This window comes from Rutidosis leptorrhynchoides, chromosome 4, assembly GCF_046630445.1.
Source record: "Rutidosis leptorrhynchoides isolate AG116_Rl617_1_P2 chromosome 4, CSIRO_AGI_Rlap_v1, whole genome shotgun sequence".
NCBI lineage: Eukaryota > Viridiplantae > Streptophyta > Magnoliopsida > Asterales > Asteraceae > Rutidosis > Rutidosis leptorrhynchoides.
Window position 1 is genome coordinate 189041268 of NC_092336.1, and position 18515 is coordinate 189059782.

Consider the following 18515-nt stretch of genomic DNA (forward strand, 5'->3'; position numbering starts at 1 on the left):
TCAAAAGAAATTTCAATTAACGTCAATCATAATTCAGTTGATCATATCTTTTAATCCGTTCATCGAAACTATTCGATATCTAAATGAAAAGTTATTGATTTTTCTCCAGCTTTCCAAAAACATGCATATCACATACCTTTTATCAGTAATATATGTATTAAATTCGTGATTCATCATAAACTGTTTAACGACGAAATTTAGCATACAAGCATGCACAAATATATATACTCGAGCACTAGACATGGATACACAATTAATATATAAAAGAAAAAATATGAGTGCTTACGTATCAATATTGAGATTCAATATTGTAGGACAGTACGTAGACGTAACAGAGATGATAAACACTAGGTTTGACTTGTGAACAATACCCATGAAGATTACCCATAACCTCCATAGCTATAATCCATAATTTCCTTAGTTCTATCCCGCTCGAAAACCCATTTTGAAAGTGACACGCTCATGACCTCGTCGTAGTATTTTATGTATAAATAATAATAATACTAATACTACTAATAATGATAAGATTAATAATAATATTAATCTTAATAATAATAATAATAATAATAATAATAATAATAATAATAATAATAATAATAATAATAATATATAATTTAAATATATACGGAGTAAAATGATTGAGGAAATAAACTGAACGAAATCGAGTTTTTATAGTATGTGGCCTGCTACAGTACCCCATGCGATCGCATGAGTTTTCAGTGTTTTTGCCATGCGATCGTATGGCCGCCTTATCCGTTTTTGTTTGCTAGTTCGCCGACATCAAATAGATTTACTGTAGCAAATAGTGTTTACTGTAGCAAATAGTGTTTTACTGTAGCAAATAGTGTTTTAATGTAGCAAAGTCGTTTTCAGTGTAGCACTGTAGCAAAGTACGGTTTCACACTATAGCAAATAGTGTTTTACTGTTGCAAGTCGTTTTCACTGTAGCACTGTAGCAAAGTACGGTTTCACTGTAGCATGGTATATATAGACATATATATATGGTTGACATGAGATTATGATGAGTAAGTATCTCACTAAGTATATTAACAATGTGTGATATACATAAGAAATGAGATTACTAAGTTAAGAAACTCGAAATGATATATATAACGATTATCGTTATGATAACGTCTACTAAATACATATGTATCATATTAAGATATTGATACACTATATTTAACATGATAAAATGATATTTAAATATATCATTAAGTGTGTTAACAATGAACTACATATGTAAAAACAAGACTACTAACTCAAGAATTACGAAACGAGACTTATATGTAACGATTATCGTTGTAACGATATTTTAATGTATATATCATATTAATAGATATTCATACATCATAATATCATGATAACATAATAATTTAACATCTCATTTGATATAATAAACATTGGGTTAACAACATTAATTGAGATCGTCAACTTAAAGGTTTCAAAACAACACTTACATGTAACGACTAACGAAGACTTAACGACTCCATTAGAATGTATATACATGTTGTGTTTTGATATGTATTCTTACACTTTTGAAAGACTTCAAGACACATATCAAAGTACTTCTACTTAACAAAAATGCTTACAATTACATCCTCGTTCAGTTTCATCAACAATTCTACTCGTATGCACCCGTATTCGTACTCGTACAATACACAGCTTTTAGATGTATGTACTATTGGTATATACACTCCAATGATCAGCTCTTAGCAGCCCATGTGAGTCACCTAACACATGTGGGAACCATCATTTGGCAACTAGCATGAAATATCTCATAAAATTACAAAAATATTAGTAATCATTCTTGACTTATTTACATGAAAACAAAATTACATATCCTTTATATCTAATCCATATACCAACGACCAAAAACACCTACAAACACTTTAATTCTTCAATTTTCTTCATCTAATTGATCTCTCTCAAGTTCCATCTTCAAGTTCTAAGTGTTCTTCATAAATTCCATAAGTATAGTTTCATAAAAATCAAGAATACTTCCAAGTTTACAAGTCTACTTCCAAGCTTTCTAATCCATTCCAAGTAATCATCTAAGATCAAGGAAACTTTGTTATTTACAGTAGGTTATCTTTCTAATTCAAGGTAATATTCATATTCAAACTTTGATTCAATTTCTACAACTATAACAATCTTATTTCGAGTGAAAATCTTACTTGAACTGTTTTCGTGTCATGATTCTGCTTCAAGAACTTTCAAGCCATCCAAGGATCCTTTGAAGCTAGATCCATTTTTCTCATTTCCAGTAGTTTTATCCAGAAAACTTGAGGTAGTAATGATGTTCATAACATCATTCAATTCATACATATAAAGCTATCTTATTCGAAGGTTTAAACTTGTAATCACTAGAACATAGTTTAGTTAATTCTAAACTTGTTCGCAAACAAAAGTTAATCCTTCTAACTTGACTTTTAAAATCAACTAAACACATGTTCTATATCTATATGATATACTAACTTAATGATTTAAAACCTGAAAACACGATGAACACCATAAAATCGGATATACGCCGTCGTAGTGAAACCGGGGGCTGTTTTGGTTTGGATAATTAAAAACTATGATAAACTTTGATTTAAAAGTTTTTCTTCTAGGAAAATGATTTTTCATATGAACATGAAACTATATCCAAAAATCTTGGTTAAACTCAAAGTGAAAGTATGTTTTTCAAATTGGTCATCAAGATGTCGTTTTTTCGACGGAAATGACTACCACTTTAGTAATTGACATTTAACTTAAATTTCTGACTATAAACCTATACTTTTTCTGTTTGGATTCTTAAATTAGAGTTCAATATGAAACCATAGCAATTTGATTCACTCAAAACGGATTTAAAATGAAGAAGTTATGGGTAAAACAAGATTGGATATTTTTGATCTTTTTAGCTACGGGAAATGTTTAACAAATCTATACAAATCATATCCTAGCTAACTTATATTGTATTATACATGTATTCTAATATATTATGTAATCTTGGGATACCATAGACACGTATGCAAATGTTTTGACATATCATATCGACCCATGTATATATATTATTTGGAACAACCATAGACACTCTATATGCAGTAATGTTGGAGTTAGCTATACAGGGTTGATGTTGATTCCAAAAATATATATACTTTGAGTTGTGATCTAGCCTGAGACGTGTATACACTGGGTCGTAGATTGATTCAAGATAATATATATCGATTTATTTCTGTACATCTAACTGTGGACAACTAGTTGTAGGTTATTAACGAGGACAGCTGACTTAATACACTCAAATCTTTAAAACATAATAAAAATGGTTGTATTTATATTTTGATCATACTTTGATATATATGTACATATTTGTATAGGTTCGTGAATCGATCCGTGGCCAAGTCTTATTTCCGAGGAAGGAAATATCTGTGAAAGTGAGTTATAGTCCCACTTTTAAAATCTAATATTTTTGGGATGAGAATACATGCAGGTTTTATAAATGATTTACAAAATAGACACAAGTACGTGAAACTACATTCTATGGTTGAATTTTCGAAATCGAATATGCCCCTTTTTATTAAGTCTGGTAATCTAAGAATTAGGGAACAGACACCCTAATTGACGCGAACCCTAAAGATAGATCTATTGGGCCTAACAAAACCCATCCAAAGTACCGGATGCTTTAGTACTTCGAAATTTATATCATATCCGAAGGGTGTCCCGGAATGATGGGGATATTCTTATATATGCATCTTGTTAATGTCGGTTACCAGGTGTTCACCATATGAAAGATTTTTATCTCTATGTATGGGATGTGTATTGAAATATGAAATCTTGTGGTCTATTGTTACAATTTGATATATATAGGTTAAACCTATAACTCACCAACATTTTTGTTGACGTTTAAAGCATGTTTATTCTCAGGTGAATACTAAGAGCTTCCGCTGTTGCATACTAAAATAAGGACAAGATTTGGAGTCCATGTTTGTATGATATTGTGTAAAAACTGCATTCTAGAAACATATGTCGATGTAATATATTTCTATTGTAAACCATTATGTAATGATCATGTGTAAACAATATATTTTAGATTATCATTATTTGATAATCTACGTAATGCTTTTAAAACCTTTATTGATAAAATAAAGGTTATGATTGTTTTAAAAATGAATGCAGTCTTTGAAAAACGTCTCATATAGAGGTCAAAACCTCGCAACGAAATCAATTAATATGGAACGTTTATAATCAATATGAACGGGACATTTCAGTTGGTATCTGAGCGTTGGTCTTAGAGAACCAGAAAATTTGCATTAGTGTGTCTTATCGAGTTTGTTAGGATGCATTAGTGAGTCTGGACTTCGACCGTGTTTTCTTTAAAAATGATTGCTTAACATTTTTGTTGGAAACTATATATTATTAACATGTAAATATTATGTGATATATTAATCTCTTAACATGTTTGATATTATGTGATAGATGTCTACCTCTAGCACAAATCCCATTGACTCACCTAATAATAACGAAGAGTCGAATATATATTGGCAAGATTTACAAGTTCCCGAAGAACCGGAAGAAGAGGAAACGGAACCGGAAGAAGAGGAACCGGAAGAAGATGAACCAGAAGAAGAGGAACCGGAAGAAGAAGAGGTTCCGGAGGGGGGAATAGTAGGAACCACAGAAAACCGGTCAAATAAAAGAAAATCCTCAACCAATGGACCAAAGTTAATAATGGTCAATGGTGTTTCCACTAAGGAAGCAAAATATTGGGAAAATTACCAATTTTCCGATGAATCGGATCCTGATGAGGATTCCGATGATGTTATAGAAATTACCCCGATCCAATTTAATGAGGCAAAAGAAAATAATAAGGGAAAAGGCATCAAAATAGAGAAATCTGATTCCGACCCCGATGAACTTTATATGTACCGTCAACACCCGTATTTTCAATATCATGACAATAACCCGGGAACCTCTAAACCACCAGATTTTTCAGAACCAATGTGGAAAATGACGACTCGTATTAGAGGAACATCATATATCCCTATAAAATTAGGAAAAAGAACCAAGTCCGAAGAAGAAGAAACCAGTGATTCAGATTAGAGGGGTGTGAGCATGTTGTGTAATAAATGTATTGTAGTGTGCTTGTACTTTTATGTTCTATGTAAAAATTTCTTGTATTGTTTGTTATTACGAATCTAATCCTTGTATATTTTACAGTATAAAAACAAAATAGACGTTAAGGGTAGACAACCGAATATTTTAGAAGACCTACCAGAGGATATGATTGAGGAAATCTTGTCTAGAGTCGGTCAGAATTCATCAGCACATTTAGTTATGGCGAAATTAACTTGTCAAACATTTGAAAGACTTTCCAGAAATGCCTTAGTTTATAAAAGGCTTTCCTTTGATAGGTGGGGTATATCACATTGGGGAGACTTTAAGTTACGCCGTGTTTTCTTTAAAGCGTTAAATGCGGGGAACCCAAATGCAATTTTACGCTACGGGTTAAGAACCTATTTTGACTCAACATATGCCAACATAGGATTTCTTGAATTAGAAAGAGCTCCTAACATGCAACATAAAGAAGCATGTTATGCTTACGGGTTAGTGATGTTCGCTTCTTACCAAAGTGAGAAAAAGAACATCGGATTGCAGCTTTTAAATAAAACTTTCCCACAAGTGACGGATTCAGTAGTTGGGGTGAGAAACAAGGTTTCTAGATTATTACGGGGCTGTTGGACATTACGAAACCCTCATCCTTTTGACGACATTACAACATGCTGCCTAGCCAATGGTCATAACGGTTATTTTCCACAAGACCAAGGATGGGAAGTCGTCTTAGTAAAACCAGAATGCATGACTTGTTTCTGGACTTATGAATTACGTGTCTTTATTTCCTTTGCTGAACAACTTGCGTATTAACTAGATTTATCTTCAAAACTGTCCTGTATCATAGTGTACTATATTTCATGTTATATGTAATATAGCGAAGTTGTAAGTTTGAAGAATATTTGTATGTGATATATTATTATAATCAATTTTTCATATGGAATTGTAGTAGTTGAATTGTATATTAGCTACTAAGTATGAACTTAACGGGTAGGTAGTACCCGAATTTAAACTTATAAAACGCTAATATGAAGAAAAAGCTTTTATAAATGAGTTCATATTATGCTACGAGATACTATTGACTACCCTTAATATTCTGTATGATTAACTTGTTTCATTTGACTATTTTGAAGGAAATGGCACCGACTACTCGACACACCTTGAATATGAGCGAAGAGGAATTTCGTGCCTTTCTTGCTTCAAGCATAGCCGCAGTACAGGCCACGCTGTGATGACCCGGTAATTTTTGACCAAATTTAAACTTAATCTTTATATATTTCCAACACGATAAGCAAAGTCTGTAATGTTGAATCTCGAAAACTTTGAAACTAGGTTCATATATTCAATTGACCTTTTGATCATTCCCGACAATTCACGAACAGTTGTTTGTAAATATATATATATATATATATATATATATATATATATATATATATATATATATATATATATATATAACCACATTAATATATTCATGAGATAACTAAAAATGCAAATACAATTATATAATAGTGTGTGTATATATATATATATATATATATATATATATATATATATATATATATATATATATATATATATGTAAAATGTATAAAGAGAAAATATTCAATATATGTTATTATATAATATATGTTTTAAAAATTTATAAAATGTAAGGTTAAGATACTTAATTTAATTACAAGCTGAAATATAGTTGTTAAGTAGTTTATTACTTTCATTATCATTATTGAAATAAACATTTAATATTTTAATATCAGTATTATTAATACTTTTAAATATAAAAGAAATAGATATGAAACTTGATACATGTGGTGTGTTGTGTTTAATACCAATATTATTATTATTAGCATCATTAATATCATTATTATTATAGTTAATAGTAAAATATAACTTTAGTTATTATTGTTATAATTATTATTAATATTACTATTAAAACTTTCATTATTAAGAATTCTTTTATTACTAATATCATTATTATTAATTAACTTATTATATTTATTACAAGTTATCAATATTGATTTATCTATATCATCATGTTATTATTATATTTATTATTAGTATTACTAGTTTTGTTATTTATATTAATATTAATGATTAATAGTAATGTATATATTAGTAATACTATTATATTTATTTAATATATAAAATACATACATAAATATATATATATATATATATATATATATATATATACATACATATTCTGATGAACAGATATATAGATGCATAGTATAAATATATACGTACAATATACAGAATATATATATATATATATATATATATATATATATATATATATATATATATATATATATATATATATATATAAATAAATAGATTATATATATAAATTCAAGTATATATAAATACATATATAAATATAATACAGTATATATAATTAAATATAAAAGATACATATACATATAACCAGATATACATTAATCAGATATATATAAATTAAGTATACAGATAATTAAATATGTATACATATAATTAAATAAATGAATCCATATAAATATATAACATAAACTTTAAACTGTTATCAATCGTTCTCAAGCTGTCGTAGTTTTTATTTTATGTTCCTAATCCAGTACAGATTGATTCCATACAATTCATTAACAAACAAAGCTGTTACAGGTCGATGTCTGGTATATATTTTTTTTTCATATTTTTTTTATTTCTGTTGTACTGATAATGTATATGCTGTCGACCTCCATTCTTAATTTAATCCCATCTATTCCAGCTGTAATCGATCCAAACCGATTCGCATTATCAACTACCCACTTTCAAGAACCCTTAATAGCTTTATTCAATTGGATTTAATCCAAATAACCAACAACCCAGACGAGTATCCCTGTTCTTGATACATTTTTCAAACCAGTCGATTAATTAACGAATTACAAAAGTTAAAAGTGCAGTGTTGTTGTAAATCATATGCCCAAGCTATCTGGAAATCTTCAAATCGTAATTTTTCATAACCAATTCGAATTTTGAAGTCAAAGGTAATTTTCTAAAAGTCAACTGAAGTGTTCTTAATAAAAATTCGATTTTGTTGTAATGTTTTCAGTTCAATTAAGGTTACAGAGAGTTTCTAATAAAGATTTAACACCTTTTTCATGCTTTGATCATGATCTAAAACGTCTAAAAATTTGAGATTGATGAATGAGTTCACGACTTGTTCATGAACTGCAGTATTTTTTTATTTATTTATTTATTTTGTTTAATCAACTCAATCAAATATAAAACATTTTTATACAAACTTCAAATCCTAAAACTAACAAAGTAATTTACTATTACTTAATTCTGAGCCCCGGTCGAATTTTTTTAAACTGAGGAAGAAGAGGAAGTAGGGGAAACAGACAGGTAGGGGTTAAATAAATAAGTGGTTCGTTTAAATTCAGAAAGACAGACGGGTTCGGATGGTTTGAGTGTTGTGTTGATTAGCGAGAGGTCTCGGGTTCGAGTCCCGGCAATGGCAAATTTTTTTAGAAAAGGCTTGTAAGGTATATCCCATTTGTATTTATTATTATTATTATTATTATTATTATTATTATTATTATTATTATTATTATTATTATTATTATTATTATTATTATTATTATTATTATTATTATTATTAAGTATTAGAATTATTATGGTTAATATTATTGGTATCAAGTATTATTATGAAGATTATGATTATTATTAATATTGATATTATTGTTAATATTATTAGTATTATAATTACTAAGATTATTAGTACATATACAAGTATTAAAGTAGAAATTCATCTATTACTATTATAGATACAAATATGAATTTTCATTATTAGTAATGTTATTACTAATATCAGTTAAAATATAACTTTATCAATTTACTAATAGTATAACTGTTATTATTCTTAATATGATTAGGATTGTTATTATTGCTATCATTAATATAAAATTAATAAAATTTATTAGTATTTTCTTTAAAATTATTATTAGTATCATTATTTTTTTTTACAATAAAAATATTATTGATATTATAATTATTATTATTATTAGTTTTACAAAAATTATTATTTTGTTATCATTAAAACTATTATTTTTATTACTATTATCAAGTATTACCTATATTACTATTATTAAAATAATAGTAACTATGAAGATAAAAGTATTAAATGATGTTGTTAAGATTATATTTATTAAAATAAAGAATATAGATATAAAAATATATTTAAATTACATAACTTAACTATATTAATAATTCTATATATAAAACGAAAATATATAAATAATTAATAAAATTATAAATTATTAAATATAACACATACATCACTAATAATAATATATAAACTCATTCGAATGCAATTATATGTGTATTAATATATATACATATGATATAGGTTCGTGAATCCGAGGCCAACCCTACAATTGAACATTGTCGTTATATGTATTTTTACTACAAAATACATTAGGTGAGTTCTCATTTGCCTTTTTACCCTTTATATATTTGAGCTGAGAATACATGCGATGTTTTTATAACTGTTTTACGACATAGACACAAGTAATCGAAACTACATTATATGGTTGAATGATCGAAATCGAATATGCCCCTTTATAGTCTGGTAATCTAAGAATTAGGGAACAGACACCCTAATTGACGCGAACTCTAAAGATAGATCTATCGGGCCCAACAAGCCCCATCCAAAGTACCGGATGCTTTAGTACTTCGAAATTTATATCATGTCCGAAGGAGGATCCTGGAATGATGGGGATATTCTTATATGTACACTGTGAATGTCGGTTACCAGGTGTTCAATCCATATGAATGATATTTTGTCTCTATGCATGGGACACTTATTTATGAGAAATGGAAATATGAAATCTTGTGGTCTATTAAAATTATGAAATGATTATTTATGATAAACCAATGAACTCACCAACCTTTTGGTTGACACTTGAAAGCATGTTTATTCTCAGGTACGAAAGAAATCTTCCGCTGTGCATTTGCTCATATTAGAGATATTACTTGGAGTCATTCATGACATATTTCAAAAGACGTTGCATTCGAGTCGTTGAATTCATCAAGATTATCATTAAGTCAATTATAGTTAGATATATTGAAATGGTATGCATGCCGTCAACTTTCGATGTAATGAAAGATTGTCTTTTCAAAAATGAATGCAATGTTTGTAAAATGTATCATATAGAGGTCAAGTACCTCGCGATGTAATCAACTGTTGTGAATCGTTTATAATCGATATGGACTTAGTCCGGATGGATTAGGATGGGGCGTTTCAGTTGGTATCAGAGCGGTGGTCTTAGCGAACCATGTCTGCATTAGTGTGTCTAATTAATAAGTCGTTAGGATGCATTAGTGAGTCTGGACTTCGACCGTGTCTGCATGTCAAAAGTTTTGCTTATCATTTTGTGTCAAAAATTACCTGCTTATCATTATTAGAGAATCACTTGCTTATCATTCTTAGTCTAGACACGTTTTACTGCATTGACTGCATGAATAGTGTATAGACAAAATTCATATCTTAGCGTATCTGCTACTTCATATCTTTGCGTATCTGTTACTGTAACTTTGCCTGACAACTTCCGTAGATTCCTCCGTAACTTATGGGATTTTAGTATTATATATGCATATGTAAATTATGTATTGCAGGGTACTAATCTACATCCTATAATCTATTTCTTATCGAAAATCCTTCATCTGATCGTACGAGATGACTCCTGCAACCAGTTCGAGTCCCTTAGATTCCAATAGCTATTCTGATAGTTATTCCGACAGCTATTCTGACATAGATGTTCACCTAATCTCCGAAAACAGCGTCAGCGGCATGAATCAACGAATCAGCCATTATCAATTTATCTGATGGGTTCGTAGTCGACTTAATTAATGGAAATGCGCAGAAGGTAATCCCTTCCACCAACCGAATTCACCTCTTGACAATGAACCTGAAGCGTTTACCGACGAACCTGTTCGAGACACCATTTTCAGTCTCATTTCCAGGGTAACTCGACAAGATTATATTCTATCCACAATTCTGCACCTTATTCATCCGCTCGTTCCGACCGACAATCATCTTGGAGTAATAAGTCAACGAACTTCGCGCTCGAATAATCAATTCGGAGAATATGGTGCAAAATGTACCGGCTTTAGCAACATCACCGGCACCAACAGTACCATCAATGACAGCACCAGTATCATCAACAATCCATGCTTCAATATCATCATCTGTACTTTGAGCATAATCATCGTTCTACGAATCGTTCTACATAAACTATCTTCGTCCTTCATGGTGATTATGTAATCTCCAAGGTTTTAGAGATTATGTACTTTAGTTCTAGCCGTAAATCTAATGAGTCTAATATCACATTGACTCATTAAATCCATAATTACGTCTGAAGAAAATATAGATGTATATATGTTTTCATAAAGATTGTAATTAAAATTTTTATTGTACAAACTGTTAATGGTGAAAATATTTTAACGGGTAGGTAATACCCGAGGAATATTTAGATTTCGCATTAATAAGTTACACTGTACATTCTTCGAATCTGATTCAACAGTCATTTACTATCCTACTTAAAACCACCGATATACGTATCCGTTCACCGCAGAATAACCCTTTTCATCCAATTTTATATTTAGATTTTGACTTATCAGAATCCAACAAGTGGCATAATGAAGAAAACATTTGAGAAAATAAAATTTGTTAGAAACAAACAAATTAACTATGAGGAATTTTGTTAAGAATCCACGCTAACTGTTCCTAGCTAATTGTTCCTAGCTAACTGATTATATTTTATTTATCGCAATTTACATTTTCGCAATTTTATTTATCGTCATTTAATTCTCTGTTATTTACTTTACGCACTTTAATTATCGTCATTTAATTTCTGTTATTTATTTTTACGCATTTTAAATATCGGGACACGTATACACGGTTTTAACATATCATATCGACGCATCTATATATATTATTTGGAATCACCATAGGCACTCTATATGCAGTAATGATCGAGTTCTCTATACAGGGTTGAGGTTGATTCTACAATAATATATATACTTTGAGTTGTGATCGAGTCTGAGACGTATACGGGTCACGATACGTATTAATTAATTCGAATATTATATATTAAACTATATATGAATTATTGGACTGTCAACTGTGGACTATCGACTATGGACTAATAACATTGAACAATTAAAATGAAATAAAATATAGATTATAATATATGAAACTAAACAATTCTTCAGGTTTGCCACTTGATTTCATCTTAAACCTCATTTGTATCTTGATGATTACAATCTGCGTTCAACCCTTTCATGAATCTTGAAAACACCTCAATCGAGAGGATGAACCAACCGCACTTCATCTACGGAAGAAAAGATTGATGCATATAGATATTCATCTGAAAACACCCGGAACTTGAGTAAACGTTTAACACGCATCTGTGCTAATTCCTTTAAGTGTTATTATTACCCAAAATAACTTGGTAATTCCTTTCAAAGTAGCAAATTTTGTCACAGCTCCAGCAAGTCAACTTCGACTTTTCGTTCTAAACAACCTTATTATAACCTTGATATATATGCGTGTTTTTTTTATTGTTACCAGGGAACCTTTTATATTTCATCATATTACCAGCAGACGTACCAGCAACCTCGTTGCTCCTTGGCTTAAATCTCTCCGACAAATCACTTTATTTATCCATTGAAGTCTCATCATGTACTCATTCGCATCTTGTAACAAGAATTGCCATACCAATTATCGGGAATCAATAAATCTATATTATGAGTCTCGCAACGTTTCTACATCAACAGTTATATATATACATATAACATTTATCTCTTAGAATTATGATCTTCAATTCTAAAATTCTGAAAAGCACTCAGTCTACGAATCAATACTCTGAATGTTGAAAAAGCTGAATGAAGCAGCAGAAACCGTAGACAACCGAAAACGACCTTAATCATCGAAAGGTTGATGATAAAGAATAGTATGTTGGAAAAGCTCAGAAAAGTTGGAACTGGAAAATGGATTGAACTAACCACTAGGGAGACCAAGGACAAATACAAGGACCACACCCTATATTCAAAGAATCCAGGTAATTCTGGATCCGATGACACCTTCAACGAATATCTTGCTCCGTACTCATGTTAAAATCTTGCGGAAAATCTTTCTTCATCAACCATCGAACTTAGAAATTCCAAAATATCATCATTAATATCTTCGATATTTCTGAGGATATTTTCATAAATATTCTCGTCCGAAATTATATACCTCTTCGTGCTTCCTGTGTATCATTATATTGGAAACATTCAATAGAAAATTTTGTACCGAAAAGCAGATTATGCGAAACTATGAAGAAAGCCGTGGACAAATCACAAAGAATAAATTTGACTTCAAAGAATCCAAATGATTCAATGTCTGCTAAAGTCTTTAGTGAATATCTTGCTCCTTACTCTAAACCCTTGCAGACAATAGTTTCTATCATCCTCTGATCTTAGATATTCCGAGATATTATCGTATCTTTCATTATAAATATCCTCCATATTTCTGGAGATATTTTTATAACTATTCTTATCTGAAATTATTAATCTCTTCACAATATCAGTGTTACATCATATAGAAACTGTTAGTTTCTATATTCTGTAAACTTTCGAGCTTAAAAATATGAATGTTATTGGAGTGATGTTGGGAACTGATTCATGAGTTAGTATAATATAATGACACTTGATTAACGTGATTATATTACAGTAAGTCATGCTGAGTTTCTAATGGAACGTGATGATTCACAGATCATACCGTCATCATGTACCATGTTACATAACTCTTTCATTATGCTTAACTTCTGAACATATCAAGAAAGTATATTCTTGATAGTTCTATTCTCAGTGATTCTGGTAATTGGCTAAATCAAATCGTGCTAATACATTAGTTCTTATTTAGAACATGATGTTTATTCGAAATTCCATACTTACGAATTCTGGACCATTACTCGCTTTACTAGAGGTCGGGAGGATGATAAAAAAGGCAAAGAGCTCCAGAATATAAGAGAAAATATAAAGCCTAACAACAACACCGAAATTATAAACCGTGGATATCAGTGCGTATAGCAATATAAAGACACGGGAGGATTATATATACAATAATCCCTAAAGCATAGTAGAAATAAACGGATTCCTCTGGTGGAAGTTAGAAAAGGAGAATGGTTGTTACGATAATCAGGATAAGGACAAGAATTAGAACTGGATTAAGCATTTCACGATCTTTTGAATTTGGGAATTGAGTATTGAAGTGGTGAAGATTAATGGAACGGAAAAGGTAAAATTTATAGTGAAAATATCAGACAGAGGAATCGAGGCAGATCACCGCATTTAATAATAGAAATCTAAATTTCCTTATTCGCAGAAGAATCAAATCTTTTAGATTTCGAAGATTTTCTTTATATCCCTTGAATTCCGGAATTAAATTAAGACGACGTCAAAAGTTAAGGCAAACTTTATTTTCTAAACTCAACCCTGACTCTGTCAAAAGTTAAGATGAATCTTTACTTTCCTATGTCACTCTTTGGTGATAGCTTCATTCGTACTCTTCAAATAATCGAATTATTTTTATCCATATTACTCAATGATGATAAAAATCAATTTATCAGCCCATATTTGTCATGAAAACATTTTTATTATTACCCCTGACGACCGCACTCAAATTTTGGGACGAAATTTCTTTAACGGGTAGGTACTGTGATGACCCGGGAATTTTCGATCAAATTTAAACTTAATCTTTATATATTTCCGACACGATAAGCAAAGTCTGTAATGTTGAATCTCGAAAACTTTGAAACTAGGTTCATATATTCAATTGACCTTTTGACCATTCCCGACAATTCACGAACAGTTGTCTGTAAATATATATATGTATATATATATATATATATATATATATATATATATATATATATAACCACATTAATATATTCATGAGATAACTAAAAATGCAAATACAATTATATAATAGTATATATATATATATATAAATATATATATATATATATATATAATGTATAAAGAGAAAATATTCAGTATATGTTATTATATAAAATATGTTTTAAAAATTTATAAAATGTAAGGTTAAGATACTTAATTTAATTACAAGCTGAAATATAGTTGTTAAGTAGTTTATTACTTTCATTATCATTATTGAAATAAACATTTAATATTTTAATATCAGTATTATTAATACTTTTAAATATAAAAGAAATAGATATGAAACTTGATACATGTGGTGTGTTGTGTTTAATACCAATATTATTATTAGCATCATTAATATCATTATTATTATAGTTAATAGTAAAATATAACTTTAGTTATTATTGTTATAATTATTATTAATATTACTATTAAAACTTTCATTATTAAGAATTCTTTTATTACTAATATCATTATTATTAATTAACTTATTATATTTATTACAAGTTATCAATATTGATTTATCTATATCATCATGTTATTATTATATTTATTATTAGTATTACTAGTTTTGTTATTTATATTAATATTAATGATTAATAGTAATGTATATATTAGTAATACTATTATATTTATTTAATATATAAAATACATACATAAATATATATATATATATATATATATATATATATATATATATACATATTCTGATGAACAGATATATAGATGCATAGTATAAATATATACGTACAATATACAGAATATATATATATATATATATATATATATATATATATATATATATATATATATATATATATATATATATATATATATATATATATATATATATAAATAGATTATATATATAAATTCAAGTATATATAAATACATATATAAATATAATACAGTATATATAATTAAATATAAAAGATACATATACATATAACCAGATATACATTAATCAGATATATATAAATTAAGTATACAGATAATTAAATATGTATACATATAATTAAATAAATGAATCCATATAAATATATAACATAAACTTTAAACTGTTATCAATCGTTCTCAAGCTGTAGTAGTTTTTACTTTATGTTCCTAATCCAGTACAGATTGATTCCATACAATTCATTAACAAACAAAGCTGTTACAGGTCGATGTCTGGTATATATATTTTTTCATATTTTTTTTTATTTCTGTTGTACTGATAATGTATATGCTGTCGACCTCCATTCTTAATTTAATCCCATCTATTCTAGCTGTAATCGATCCAAACTAATTCGCATTATCAACTACCCACTTTCAAGAACCCTTAACAGCTTTATTCAATTGGATTTAATCCAAATAACCAACAACCCAGACGAGTATCCCTGTTCTTGATACATTTTTCAAACCACTCGATTAATTAACGAATTACAAAAGTTAAAAGTGCAGTGTTGTTGTAAATCATATGCCCAAGCTATCTGGAAATCTTCAAAACTTAATTTTTCATAACCAATTCGAATTTTGAAGTCAAAGGTAATTTTCTAAAAGTCAACTGAAGTGTTCTTAATAAAAATTCGATTTTTTTGTAATGTTTTCAGTTCAATTAAGGTTACAGAGAGTTTCTAATAAAGATTTAACACCTTTTTCATGCTTTCATCATGATCTAAAACGTCTAAAAATTTGAGATTGATGAATGAGTTCACGACTTGTTCATGAACTGCAGTATTTATTTATTTATTTATTTATTTTGTTTAATCAACTCAATCAAATATAAAACGTTTTTATACAAACTTCAAATCCTAAAACTAACAAAGTAATTTACTATTACTTAATTCTGAGCCCCGGTCGAATTTTTTTAAACTAAGGAAGAAGAGGAATTAGGGGAAACAGACAGGTAGGGGTTAAATAAATAATTAGTTCGTTTAAATTCAGAAAGACAGACGGGTTCGGATGGTTTGAGTGTTGTGTTGATTAGCGAGAGGTCTCGGGTTCGAGTCCCGGCAATGGCAAATTTTTTTAGAAAAGGCTTGTAAGGTATATCCCATTTGTATTTATTATTATTATTATTATTATTATTATTATTATTATTATTATTATTAAGTATTATAATTATTATGGTTAATATTATTGGTACCAAGTATTATTATGAAGATTATGATTATTATTAATATTGATATTATTGTTAATATTATTAGTATTATAATTACTAAGATTATTAGTACATATACAAGTATTACGGTAGAAATTCATCTATTACTATTATAGATACAAATATGAATTTTCATTATTAGTAATGTTATTACTAATATCAGTTAAAATATAACTTTATCAATTTACTAATAGTATAACTGTTATTATTCTTAATATGATTATGATTGTTATTATTGATATCATTAATATAAAATTAATAAAATTTATTAGTATTTTCTTTAAAATTAGTATTAGTATCATTATTTTTTTTTTTACAATAAAAATATTATTGATATTATAATTATTATTATTATTAGTTTTACAAAAATTATTATTTTGTTATCATTAAAACTATTATTTTTATTACTATTATCAAGTATTACCTATATTACTATTATTAAAATAATAGTAACTATGAAGATAAAAGTATTAAATGACGTTGTTAAGATTATATTTATTAAAATAAAGAATATAGATATAAAAATATATTTAAATTACATAACTTAACTATATTAATAATTCTATATATAAAACAAAAATATATAAATAATTAATAAAATTATAAATTATTAAATATAACACATACATCACTAATAATAATATATAAACTCATTCGAATGCAATTATGTGTGTATTAATATATATACATATGATATAGGTTCGTGAATCCGAGGCCAACCCTACAATTGAACATTGTCATTATATGTATTTTTACTACAAAATACATTAGGTGAGTTTTCATTTGCCTTTTTACCCTTTATATTTTTGGGCTGAGAATACATGCGATGTTTTTATAACTGTTTTACGAAATAGACACAAGTAATCGAAACTACATTATATGGTTGAATGATCGAAATCGAATATGTCCCTTTATAGTCTGGTAATCTAAGAATTAGGGAACAGACACCCTAATTGACGCGAACTCTAAAGATAGATCTATCGGGCCCAACAAGCCCCATCCAAAGTACCGGATGCTTTAGTACTTCGAAATTTATATCATGTCCGAAGGAGGATCCCGGAATGATGGGGATATTCTTATATGTACACTGTGAATGGCGGTTACCAGGTGTTCAATCCATATGAATGATATTTTGACTCTATGCATGGGACACTTATTTATGAGAAATGGAAATATGAAATCTTGTGGTCTATTAAAATTATGAAATGATTATTTATGATAAACCAATGAACTCACCAACCTTTTGGTTGACACTTGAAAGCATGTTTATTCTCAGGTACGAAAGAAATCTTCCGCTGTGCATTTGCTCATATTAGAGATATTACTTGGAGTCATTCATGAC